The 11424-nt window shown below is 44.4% G+C and overlaps 1 protein-coding gene across 1 annotated transcript in view; it reads left to right on the top strand.

The window, feature by feature from the left end:
* Nucleotides 1-399: 399 nt before the first annotated feature.
* Nucleotides 400-11424, top strand: part of gpd2 (glycerol-3-phosphate dehydrogenase 2 (mitochondrial)) — a 145665-nt gene continuing 134640 nt past the window's right edge. The window contains exon 1 of the mRNA XM_078228334.1: nucleotides 400-534. The gene's annotated coding sequence lies outside the window, so the exon portion shown is untranslated. The remainder of the gene's footprint in view (nucleotides 535-11424) is intronic.

Below are 11424 nucleotides of genomic sequence, written 5' to 3'. Positions count from 1 at the left end.
GGCCCTGATACCATTTTTGGCAGAGTATGCCAATTTGAAGACAGGAGAAACTGTAATTACATAGATGTTTCAGTAATTTAATTTTGAGGGTCTTGTACATGGCAATGGTTTCCATGTGTGGCAGGGATGTACTGAAGAGCCAACCCTACATTCTGATGATGAAATCCCATCATCACAAGGAGTGCAGTGTAATTAGGGCGTTGGTTTTAATAGAGATATAAAAGCATTGATTATGCTGTGCCCAGCAGCATCAATATCATTCGGCCTCTATACAGGAATTACTCACAGGGCAAGGCTAGATGTAATTAAAGAAAACTCCCTCTCTGGCTCTGATTGGTGTAGCCAATGAGAAAGGCAGCCTGAATTGAGTGCAGCGCCGCAATGCTGTTGGGCTAGCCGAGCTGTCAATCTCTCAGCAGGGCTGTGATCACCCACAAGCTGCTGGAAGCGCTGTGCAAAGCCCAGCCTGTTTTTCTTGGGGTGGAGATCGTGCAATGTTCAGGCAATGTTGAAGGATAGCGACACTGGGAATTGGTGAGTGCACTGAATTGTTAACGATGGGCAGCTGGGGGAGGGGTAAATAAATCGTCTAACATCCTGCTTCCCAGAGCGGCGGGGGCTGGCTATCTGTGAACAGGTAAGGCCGGTCAAGTCAGGGATGTCAGCAGCACACTGAACATGCAACATGCCCCTTGAGCAGCGCTCCCCCTCTGGGACCTGCAGTTATTTGGGATTTTTTGTTTTTCTTTCCGCATAGGTCCAGGAGTTACATAAAGGCCATCCTACTGTGTTGTTTTCCTACTTCTTGTTTTTTGCTCACCTCCTTCCGCTGTTGAACGGAGTGAATCCCGCCCGTTCCGTTTGACTGGGGCCCTGGCTACAAGCAATGTCAGTCTGGGTGACAGCACCATCACCTCCCAGATACTGAGCAAGGTCCCCTGCAGCTCCCGAGGGAATCCCAGCCAAATGTGTATCCGGGACAAGTATGTATGTATGTGTGTTTGTGTGCGGGGTTGGAGGGTGTGAGCGTTTGGTAATTTGCAATGAGAGTCATCCCAGTGCTTCCTGTGCTATTTAATACTTTCAAATTCTCATCCCCATCCTCCATGGCTTCACCCCTCTCTATCTGCAATCTCATCCAGCCTCAACCCTCTGAGACACCTGTGCTCCTCTAATTCTGGCCTTTTGAGCATCCCCAATTTCATTTGCCCTACCATTGGTGGTAGCACTGTCAAATGCCTGGATCTTTAAAGGAGCAACGCTCCAAAAGCTAATGGTGTTTGCTACCAAATAAACCTGTTGGACTTTAACCTGGTGTTGTTAAAACTCTTACTGGATCTTTAAACTCAGGGATTCCCTCCCTAAGCTTCTCTGCCTCTTGACCTCTTTGAAGCTACTCCTTAAAACCTGCCTGTTTGACCGAGCTTTTGGTCTTCTAACTTATGTAGCACAGTTTAATGCTGCTGCTGTGAAGCACATTGGGAAGTTACACCATACTAACAGGGCTCTACCAATATAAGTTGTTACTGGTGTATGTTGGTGAATTTTGCATGTTTGGAGTTTCCTCCACATTTGCAGCCAAAGATGCTCGTAATCTGGATGTAACCAAATCAAGTGGCTTAAAAGATTGTGGAAATTTTTGAGTAAGCGAATGGCACTGATTTCCATTCATGGGCATCACTAGCCAGGCTAGTATTTGTTGCCCATCCCTTGTTGACCTTGAGAAGTTGGTGGTGAACCTCTGGCTCCAGCACCTTCATGGTTTGCTGCAGGTTGCTGCACAGTGGTTTGCACTGCTGCCTCATAGTGCCAGAGACCTGTGTTCGATTCTGGCCTTGGGAGACTGTGGAGTTTGCACATCCTCTCTGTGTCTGTCTGGGCTTCCTCCAGGTGCTCTGGTTTCCACCCACATTCCGAAAGATGCGTCGGTTAGGTGGATTGGCCATGGTAAATGCATGGGGTTACTGGGAGAGGGCAGGGCCTGCATAAGATGCTCTTTCGGAGAGTCAGTGCAGACTCAATGGGCTGTATGGCCTCCTGCACTGTAGGGATGCTATGGGTATCTGCATCCATTGAGCTGGCAGCCTCATATGTGGAGGAGGTGGCTCCACTTTAGAAAAATGCCATTGAGGCTGCAACTTTTTTCCTAATTGGGGCTTTAACCCAATTAATTGGTTGCTCGCCTCCATTCAGCAGGCAATCGGTCTTATTCCCATCCCTTCTCTTGTTGGGGCACCATCCTGACCCGATTCCCACCACCTCACATTTACCTGGGCCTCCAGCCTCCAAGCCCATCATCACATGGCCAGGAAAATTCCATTCAATATTCCAGGTCGATAATCTTTCATCGCCCTGAAATGTTAACTTTGTTTCTCACTCTCTACAGGTGTTGCCAGGCAGCTTTTTTAGATCTCTCGTATTTACTTTGACAATTGGAAAAGATGATGGTGAGCCATCCTCTTGAACTGCTGCAGTACATGTGATGTAGGTACATTGACAGTGCTGTTAGGATGGGAGTTTCAGGATTTTGACCCAGTGACAGTGAAGGAACAGTGATTATAGTTCAAAATCAGATTGGTTTGTGGTTTGGGGGGGAATTTGTATGTGGTCGTGTTCCCATGCATCTGCTGCCCTTGCCCTTCCAGGTGATAGAGGGTTAAGAAGGCAGCGTAGTGGTATTGTCATTCGTCTAGTAATCTAGAGACCCAGTGTATTGCTTAGGGTTTAAATCCCACCATGGCAGATGGTGGAATTTGAATTCAATAAAAAACACAGGAATTAAAAATATAATGCTGACTATTGTCGATTGTCATAAAAACCTACCTGGTTCACTAATGTACCTTGGGGAAGGAAATCCTACATGTGACTGTAGACCCGCTGCAATGTGGCTGACTCTTAAAAGTGACTCAATTGCATAAAACCACTACAAAGTCTTCAAAAAAGGAATGAAACTGGATGGGTCACCCAGCATCAACCTGGGCATTGGAAGTGACAATGGCAAATGTGCCAACCCCTACAAAGTTAATGTCTCAGTTACCAGCATCACCAACAGGACATAACCAGCAGAGATGGCAATAGAGTAGTATAGAGTCAGGAGGGAGTCCTCAACATCAGACCCCCTGAGGTTTCATCAGGTCAAACATGGGCAAGTAAACCTACACTACACTTGGAGAAAGCATTGGGTGGCAAGGGCCCAAAATATACACTGGGCAGAGGACTTCAATGCCCTTCATCAAATGTGGCACAGTAGCACCACTGCTGACCAAGCTGGTCAAGTCCTAAAGGACAGAGCTGCTGGACTGGGTGTGCGGTAGGTATTGAGGGAACCAACAAGAGAAAAATATACTTGACCTCATCCTCACCAACCTACCGCACATGCATCTGTCCATGACATTAGTAGGAGTGAGCACCGCACAGTCTTTGTGGAGATGAAGCCCTCTCTTCACACTGAGGACGCCCTCCATAGTGGTGCGTGGCACTACCTAAGTGATAATTGGGATAGATTTAGAACAAATTGAGCATCTAGAGACCTGGCAACATTGTGAGCCATCAATAGCCGCAGAATTGTGTGCCAAGCAGCAAGTGATTAAAGTTTATTTATTAGTCACAAATCGGCTTACATTTATACTGCAGTGAAGTTACTGTGAAATACCCCTAGTCGCCACACTCCGGCATCTGTTCGGATCGATGCACCTAACCAGCACGTCTTTCGGACTGTGGGAGGAAACCGGAGGAAGCCCACACAGACATGGGGAGAACGTGCAAACTCCACACAGTGACCCAAGCAGGGAATTGAACTTGGGTCCCTGGCGTTGTGAGGCAGCAGTGCTAACCACTATGCCACCGTGCCGCCCGCACGGATAGCATAGATTGGGATTGCATAGACGGAGCTATCTAATCCCACAACCAATGGATCAGATCTAAGTTCTACAATTCTGCCACATCCAGCCTTGAATCCAGCCAGGTGGTGGACAACTAAGCAGTTCACTGCAGGAGGAGGCCCCACAAATATTCCCATCCTTTGTGAGGGGAGCCTAGCACATCAGTGCAAAAAATAAGGCTGAGGCATTTGCAAAAATCTTCAGCCAGGAAGTGCTGATTGGGTGATACATCTCAACCTTCTGAGGTTCCCAGCATCACAGATTCCAGTATTTAGCCAACTTCATTCATGTAACATCAAGAAACGGCTAATGGCACAGGATACTTCAAAGGCTATGGGACTGAAGACTTGTGTGCCCGAATGTGTCGTGCCATTATCTAGCCGGCAATGTGAAAAATTGCCCAGGTATGCCTCGTACACAAGAAGCCGGACAAATCTAACCCAGCCAAGTACCGACCTATTCTGGCAATGGAACTGAAGACTTGTGAGCCAGAACTTGTCACGCCATTAGTCAAACTGTTCCAGTACAGATACAGGATAGACATCTACCTGACAATGTGGAAAATTGCCCAGGTATGCCCCATACACAAAAAGCAGGACAAATCCAACCCGGCCAAGTACCGACCTGTCAGTCGGCTGTCAATCATCATTAAAGTGATGGAAGGGATAATCAACAGTGCTATCAAATGGCACTTGCTTAGGAGTAATCTACTCAGTTTGGGTTCAGCCTGGGTCCTGACCTCATTCAGCCTTGGTTCAAACATGGACAAAAGAGTTGAACTCCAGAGGTGATGTGAAAGTGATTGACCTTGGTCAAATGCAGCCTTGATATCAAGTGAGGCATTAAGGAATCCTAGCAAATGGAGAAAGACTGCAGAAAGCTGCAGCATAGAGAGATTGGGGATGCTTGTTCATAAATCACAAAAAGCTAGAATGCACGTTCAGCAGCTAATAGGGAAAGGGAATGGAGTATAATAACAGGGAAAAGTCTTGCTAAAACTACGCAAGGCACTAATTAGACCACACCTGGGATACTTTGAACAGATTTGGTCCCCTTATCTAAGGAAAGATACACTGGCATTGGAAGCAGTCCAGAGAAGGTTCATGACATTGATCCTGGGTATGGAGGAAAGGAGAGGTTGTGTAGGTTGGGCCTGTACTCATTGGGGTTCCGAATATTGTGTGCCAACCTATTGAGACATAGGATTCTCGGGGCTTGACAGGGTAGGTGCTGAGAGGTTGTTTCTGCTTGTGGGAGAGTCTAGGACTTGAGGGCATTATCTCCGAGTAAGGGGTTGCCCAATTAAGTTAGTGATGAGGAGGAATTTCCTTTCTGAAGGTAGTGAATGTGTAGAATTCTTTACTACAGAGGGTTGTAGAGGCTGGGTGTTTAAGTATGTTAAAGGCAGACAGCGACAGATTTTTAAGGGAATCAAGGGGATACGGAAGGAAAGTGGAATTGAGGATTATCATAACAGATCATTCATAATCTCATTGAATGGCAGAGCAGATTCGATGGGCTGAACGTTAAGGTCTTGTAGCAAAACTGGAGTCAAAAGGGGATCGGGGGAAACTCTCTGCTGGTTGGAGTCATACCGACCACATTGTGGTTGTTGGAAGTCAGTCATCTCAACATCAGGATATCGCTTCAGAAGTTCCTGAGGGGAACGTCCAACCATCTTCAGCCACTTCATCAATGACCTTCCTTCCATCATAAGGCCAAAAATGGGGATTGTTATACATTTAAAAGGGTATCAGGTTGCTTTAAGAGTTGATCACATGATTTGATGGTGATATCATTCGGGTGTTTGCACAGGCTGCTGTTTTACTTTTAGTTTGTACTCTGTATAGTAAATATCTCTTAATAAATCTGTTGTTGAATCTACATTTGCAAACCACATTTATTTATTTCTGCTAAAACCCACAACCCCTAACGTAGTTTGAACATTACAGAATGAAAATTCTCGATGAAACAAATCCTGTTCATCGAGAATTTAGAGAAAAGATCCTAAGTAGAAGAAAAAAATCATTGTGGGTCCTCACACTTTGAATATTAGAAGGCTGGGGAGAAGCTACAACAGGATTAGGTTGGGTTTGTATTCGTTGGAATTTAGAAGGCTGAGGAGGGATCTTATAGAGACCTATAAGATAATGAAGGGGCTGGATAGGGTAGAGGTGGAGAGATTCTTTCCACTTAGAAAGGAAACTAGAACTAGAGGGCACAGCCTCAAAATAAAGGGGAGTCGGTTTAGGACAGAGTTGAGGAGGAACTTCTTCTCTCAGAGGGTGGTGAATCTCTGGAATTCTCTGCCCACTGAAGTGGTGGAGGCTACCTCGTTGAATATGTTTAAATCACGGATAGATGGATTCCTGATCGGTAAGGGAATTAAGGGTTATAGGGATCAGGCGGGTAAGTGGAACTGATCCACTTCAGATCAGCCATGATCTTATTGAATGGCGGGGCAGGCTCGAGGGGCTAGATGGCCTACTCCTCCTATTTCTTATGTTCTTATTAAAGATTGAAGTGCCAGGAAGATCAAATAAGAGAAAAAGTTCTCTGTGTGGTTTTAAAAGTGGAGGTTTTTCTAATCGGAGAAGGGTGAAATTCCAGGCAGCATCTGGCATATTTGAGAAGACTGGATGTTTTGCTCTACAGCTGAGGTAATTTTAAATTTAAAGTACCTCAAGTCAACAGTCTCCAGGGTAAAAAGGGAAGACCGTATATATAAAAAAAATACTAAGCAGTCATGTTGCTAGTGTCTGCAAGAGAAATGGTGGTCAATTGGACGCCATGTGTTCTTTCAATGAAGAAAATTAATCATGAAGTTCCTGTGCTGAGCGTTTTCAGTACTTTGTACAAGCAAATAAAATTTAAAAACCAAGTTGCTCATACCAGTTTCAGTACAATAGGAACTAAAACCTACAATTTGCTCCGGACCTTGGTTCACCCAGCAAAGCCAGGAAGCAAAACTTATAACTTGACAAAGATCCTTGAAGAGCATTACTCTCAAGTCACTGATCATTGAAGAATGGTTCAGGTTCCACTGAAGGAATCGAGTGGAAAGTAAAAGCATTGCTCAATTTGTGGCAACCATTAAAAGGCTAGCGGAGGGATGGGTTGGTAAGTTTGCCGACGACACGAAGGTTGGTGGGGTTGTGGATTGGAGGGATGTCAGAAGTTACAGAGGGACATAGATAGGATGCAAGACTGGGCGGACAAGTGACAGATGGACTTCAACCCAGATAAATGCGTCGTGGTCCATTTTGGTAGGTCAAATGGGATGAAGGAGTACAATATAAAGGGAAAGACTCTTAGTACTGTAGAGGATCAGAAGGACCTTGGGGTCTGGGTCCATAGGACTCTGAAATCGGCCCCGCAGGTGGAGGAGGTGGTTAAGAAGGCGTATGGTGTGCTGGCCTTTATCAATCGAGGGATTGAGTTTAGGAGTCCGGGGATAATGATGCAGCTATATAAGACCCTCGTCAGACTCCACTTGGAGTACTGTGCTCAGTTCTGGTCGCCTCACTATAGGAAGGATGTGGAAAAGATTGAAAGGGTGCAGAGGAGATTTACAAGGATGTTGCCTGGATTGAGTGGCATGCCTTATGAGGATAGGCTGAGGGAGCTCGGTCTTTTCTCCTTGGAGAGACGAAGGATGAGAGGAGACCTAATAGAGGTATATAAGATGTTGAGAGGCATAGATCGGGTGGACTCTCAGAGGCTTTTTCCCAGGGTGGAAATGTCTGCTACGAGAGGACACAGGTTTAAGGTGCTGGGGGGGTGTAGGTACAGGGGAGATGTTAGGGGTAAGTTTTTCACACAGGGTGGTGGGCGAGTGGAATCGACTGCCGTCAGTGGTGGTGGAGGCGAACTCAATAGGGTCTTTTAAGAGACTCCTGGATGAGTACATGGAGCGTAATAGGATGGAGGGTTATAGGTAGGTCTAGAAGGTAGGGATGTGTTCGGCACAACTTGTGGGCCGAAGGGCCTGTTTGTGCTGTAGTTTTTCTATGTTTCTAACATTGTGAGTTTGAGTCATTAGAAGATACTGTTCGAGATGATCTAGTTTGTAGTCTCCAGAATGAGGCTATCCAAGGAAGATTGCTTCCTGAACATGCTTTGACTTGAACAACAGCAGTAGAAATCCATGTTGATGGAACTGGTGGCTAAAGAGGCTTCACAATTTTTGGTGCAGGAATTAAGATCCACAAGTTGAGTAAAATAAGGGCCCATGGTATTCGAGGCAAGGTACTAACATGGATTGACGATTGGCTGTCAGACAGAAGGCAGAGAGTTGGGATAAAAGGTTCTTTCTCAGAATGGCAACCGGTGACAAGTGGTGTCCCGCAGGGTTCAGTGTTGGGGCTACAGCTGTTCTCTTTATATATTAACGATCTAGATGACGGGACTGGGGGCATTCTGGCCAAGTTTGCCGATGATACAAAGATAGGTGGAGGGGCAGGTAGTATTGAGGAGGTGGGGAGGCTGCAGAAAGATTTAGACAGTTTAGGAGAGTGGTCCAAGAAGTGGCTGATGAAATTCAACGTGGGCAAGTGCGAGGTCTTGCACTTTGGAAAAAAGAATAGAGGCATGGACTATTTTCTAAACGGTGACAAAATCCATAATGCTAAAGTGCAAAGGGACTTGGGAGTCCTAGTCCAGGATTCTCTAAAGGTAAACTTGTAGGTTGAGTCCGTAATTAAGAAAGCAAATGTAATGTTGTCATTTATCTCAAGAGGCTTGGAATACAAAAGCAGGGATGTACTTCTGAGGCTTTATAAAGCACTGGTTAGGCCCCATTTGGAGTACTGTGAGCAATTTTGGGCCCCACACCTCAGGAAGGACATACTGGCACTGGAGCGGGTCCAGCGGAGATTCACACGGATGATCCCAGGAATGGTAGGCCTGACATACGATGAACGTCTGAGGATCGTGGGATTATATTCATTGGAGTTTAGGAGGTTGAGGGGAGATCTAATAGAAACTTACAGGATAGTGAACGGCTTAGATAGGATGGACGTAGGGAAGTTGTTTCCATTAGCAGGGGAGACTAGGACGCGGGGGCACAGCCTTAGAATAAAAGGGAGTCACTTTAGAACAGAGATGAGGAGAAATTTCTTCAGCCAGAGAGTGGTAGGTCTGTGGAATTCATTGCCACAGAGGGCTGTGGAGGCCGAGACGTTGAGCGTCTTCAAGACAGAAATTGATAAATTCTTGATTTCTCGAGGAATTAAGGGCTATGGGGAGAGAGCGGGTAAATGGAGTTGAAATCAACCATGATTGAATGGTGGAGTGGACTTGATGGGCCGAATGGCCTTACTTCCGCTCCTATGTCTTATGGTCTAACTGCCCATAAGAAGTCAAAACAGCAACAAACATGTGACAGATGTGCCAAAATGGGCCATTCAGTGAGTGAATGCTATAGTAAGGGTAGTTAATGCGAGAATTGTGGTAAAATGGGTCACATTGCAAAAGCTTGTTGGGCTAGGCCAACTTGTCCTGAGGAGAATATTCAGGAAAAAAAAGATTCTGGGTATCCTCCAGGAAAAGATATTCTACAAAAATAATTTACAACATGGAAGAAGAAAATTACGACTGTGGAAAAAGAGAATGTACAAAAATGTGATGAAGAGCTCCAACTGAATGTCTCACCCATACAACGTGAATCACATAGATTCTGGGTGATTCCGAAGTTAAATGGACAACCTATTAGGATGGAGGTTGATGCTCGTGCTGCTGTATCTTTAATTCCTGAGATTACATATCAACAAAAAGTGAAGCATCTTTATTTAAAACCAGCTCATGTGATTTTAAGGACATACATGGAAGAGATTGTGCTCTGAAAAGGTTACATCATGGTCAACTTAAAAGTTGAGTGGACAAACAGCTGAGTTGTCTGTCCATGTGGTCCGTGGTCATTTTCCAGCTCAATTGCGAGTTCATGGTTGGAGAAAATAAAGCTTGACTCAAGTGCTGCCAACAGATTGGTTGATGTCAAAACAGATTTACAGCACCTTCTGGGTAAATACAAGAGTGTATTTGAAGAGACACTTGGCTTAATAAAGGGAGTTAAGTGAAACTCAAGATAAAGCCTCAAAGCAAGATAGGTGTCATTTGCAATTTGTCCCAAGGTTGAACAATAATTAGTATGACTTGTTAGAGCCAGTTACAATGATTTATTGGGCTTCCCCCATCATACCTATGATGAAACCAGATGGTTCAGTTTGTACTTGTGGTGATTTTAAAACAACCATAAATCCAGTGCTGTGCTGATCAATATCCACTTCCTATAATTGAAGATAAGTTTACTGGATTATCGGGTGGGCAAAAATTCAGCAAGATTGATTTTTCACAAGCATATTTACAGATGAATGTAACTGCTGAATCTCAGCCATTGCTCACCATCATTACTCATGAAAGGTATTTTTTTGTTGTAAAAGGTTGCTTTTTGGAATTACATCTGCACCAGCCCTATTCAAAAGATCGATGGATCAGCTTTTAAGTGGTCTCTCGACCTGGATGATATTTTAATTACAGGGCCCAGTGAACAAGAGCACTTGAATAATTTAGAAGTAACATTGGAACTCCTTCAAGCACATGTTCTGTGTATCAAGAAACAAAAGAGTGACATCTCGTTTTTGACAACCTAAGGAGGTGGACGCTATTTTAGAAGCACCACATCCTACAAATGTGACACAATTGAGGTCATTTTTTATTAATAAATTACTATGGTAAATTTGTTCCTAACTTAGCTACATTATTGAAGTCTAGCATAATTAGTTATGTGTGAAACAGTCATGAGACTGGACAACAGAATGTGAGAAAGAATATATGGATGTCAAAGATGCCTTGAAGACGTTTGAAGTGTAGGTTCATTTTAATCCGAAGCTTCACCTTTATAGAGTAGGGGCAGCAGTTTCACATATATGCCTTTGGGAGAAGAATGACCAATAGCATTTGCTTTGCGTATTCTGAGTGTTGCTGAATCTAACTATGCTTAGCTAGAAAAAGAAGCATTGAGAATAATTTTTGGTGTACGAAGGTTTCATAATTATTTATATGGTTGTCATTCCACATCATTGATCATCAACCCTGAACTATTTTTGGGCCATGTAAAGACATACTGTCGTTAGCTGTGAGTCAATTGCAAAGATGGTCACTGATTTAACATTCTTATCATGAATCAGAGCCATGCAGATCCATTATCAAGCTTACCTTTACCGACGAGTGGATGCCACCAACTAGTTTTGCTAATGGTCTTTATTTTTCGCTAGTAGATCATTTGCCTGGTGGCAGCTTCTTGAGCTCAGAGACATACCAGAAACAATCTTATGATGGATATGGTATTGAAAGGAACAATAGCTGGAACGCATTGTCCACAACCTGATTTAAAACCATATGTGTCAAGAAAGCTTGAGTTGACTGTCCAAGGTTGGTGTCTGTTGAGGGGAATCCGAGTGATTATTCCTCCTAGTCCATGTAGAAGAGTCCTTTTGAACAACTACATGAAGGACATCCTGGTATAGACCGGATGAAGGAATTA

The sequence above is a fragment of the Mustelus asterias genome, chromosome 14 (genome assembly GCF_964213995.1).
Source record: "Mustelus asterias chromosome 14, sMusAst1.hap1.1, whole genome shotgun sequence".
NCBI classification, from domain to species: Eukaryota; Metazoa; Chordata; class Chondrichthyes; order Carcharhiniformes; family Triakidae; genus Mustelus; species Mustelus asterias.
This window is presented reverse-complemented; position numbering and strand designations above follow the sequence as displayed.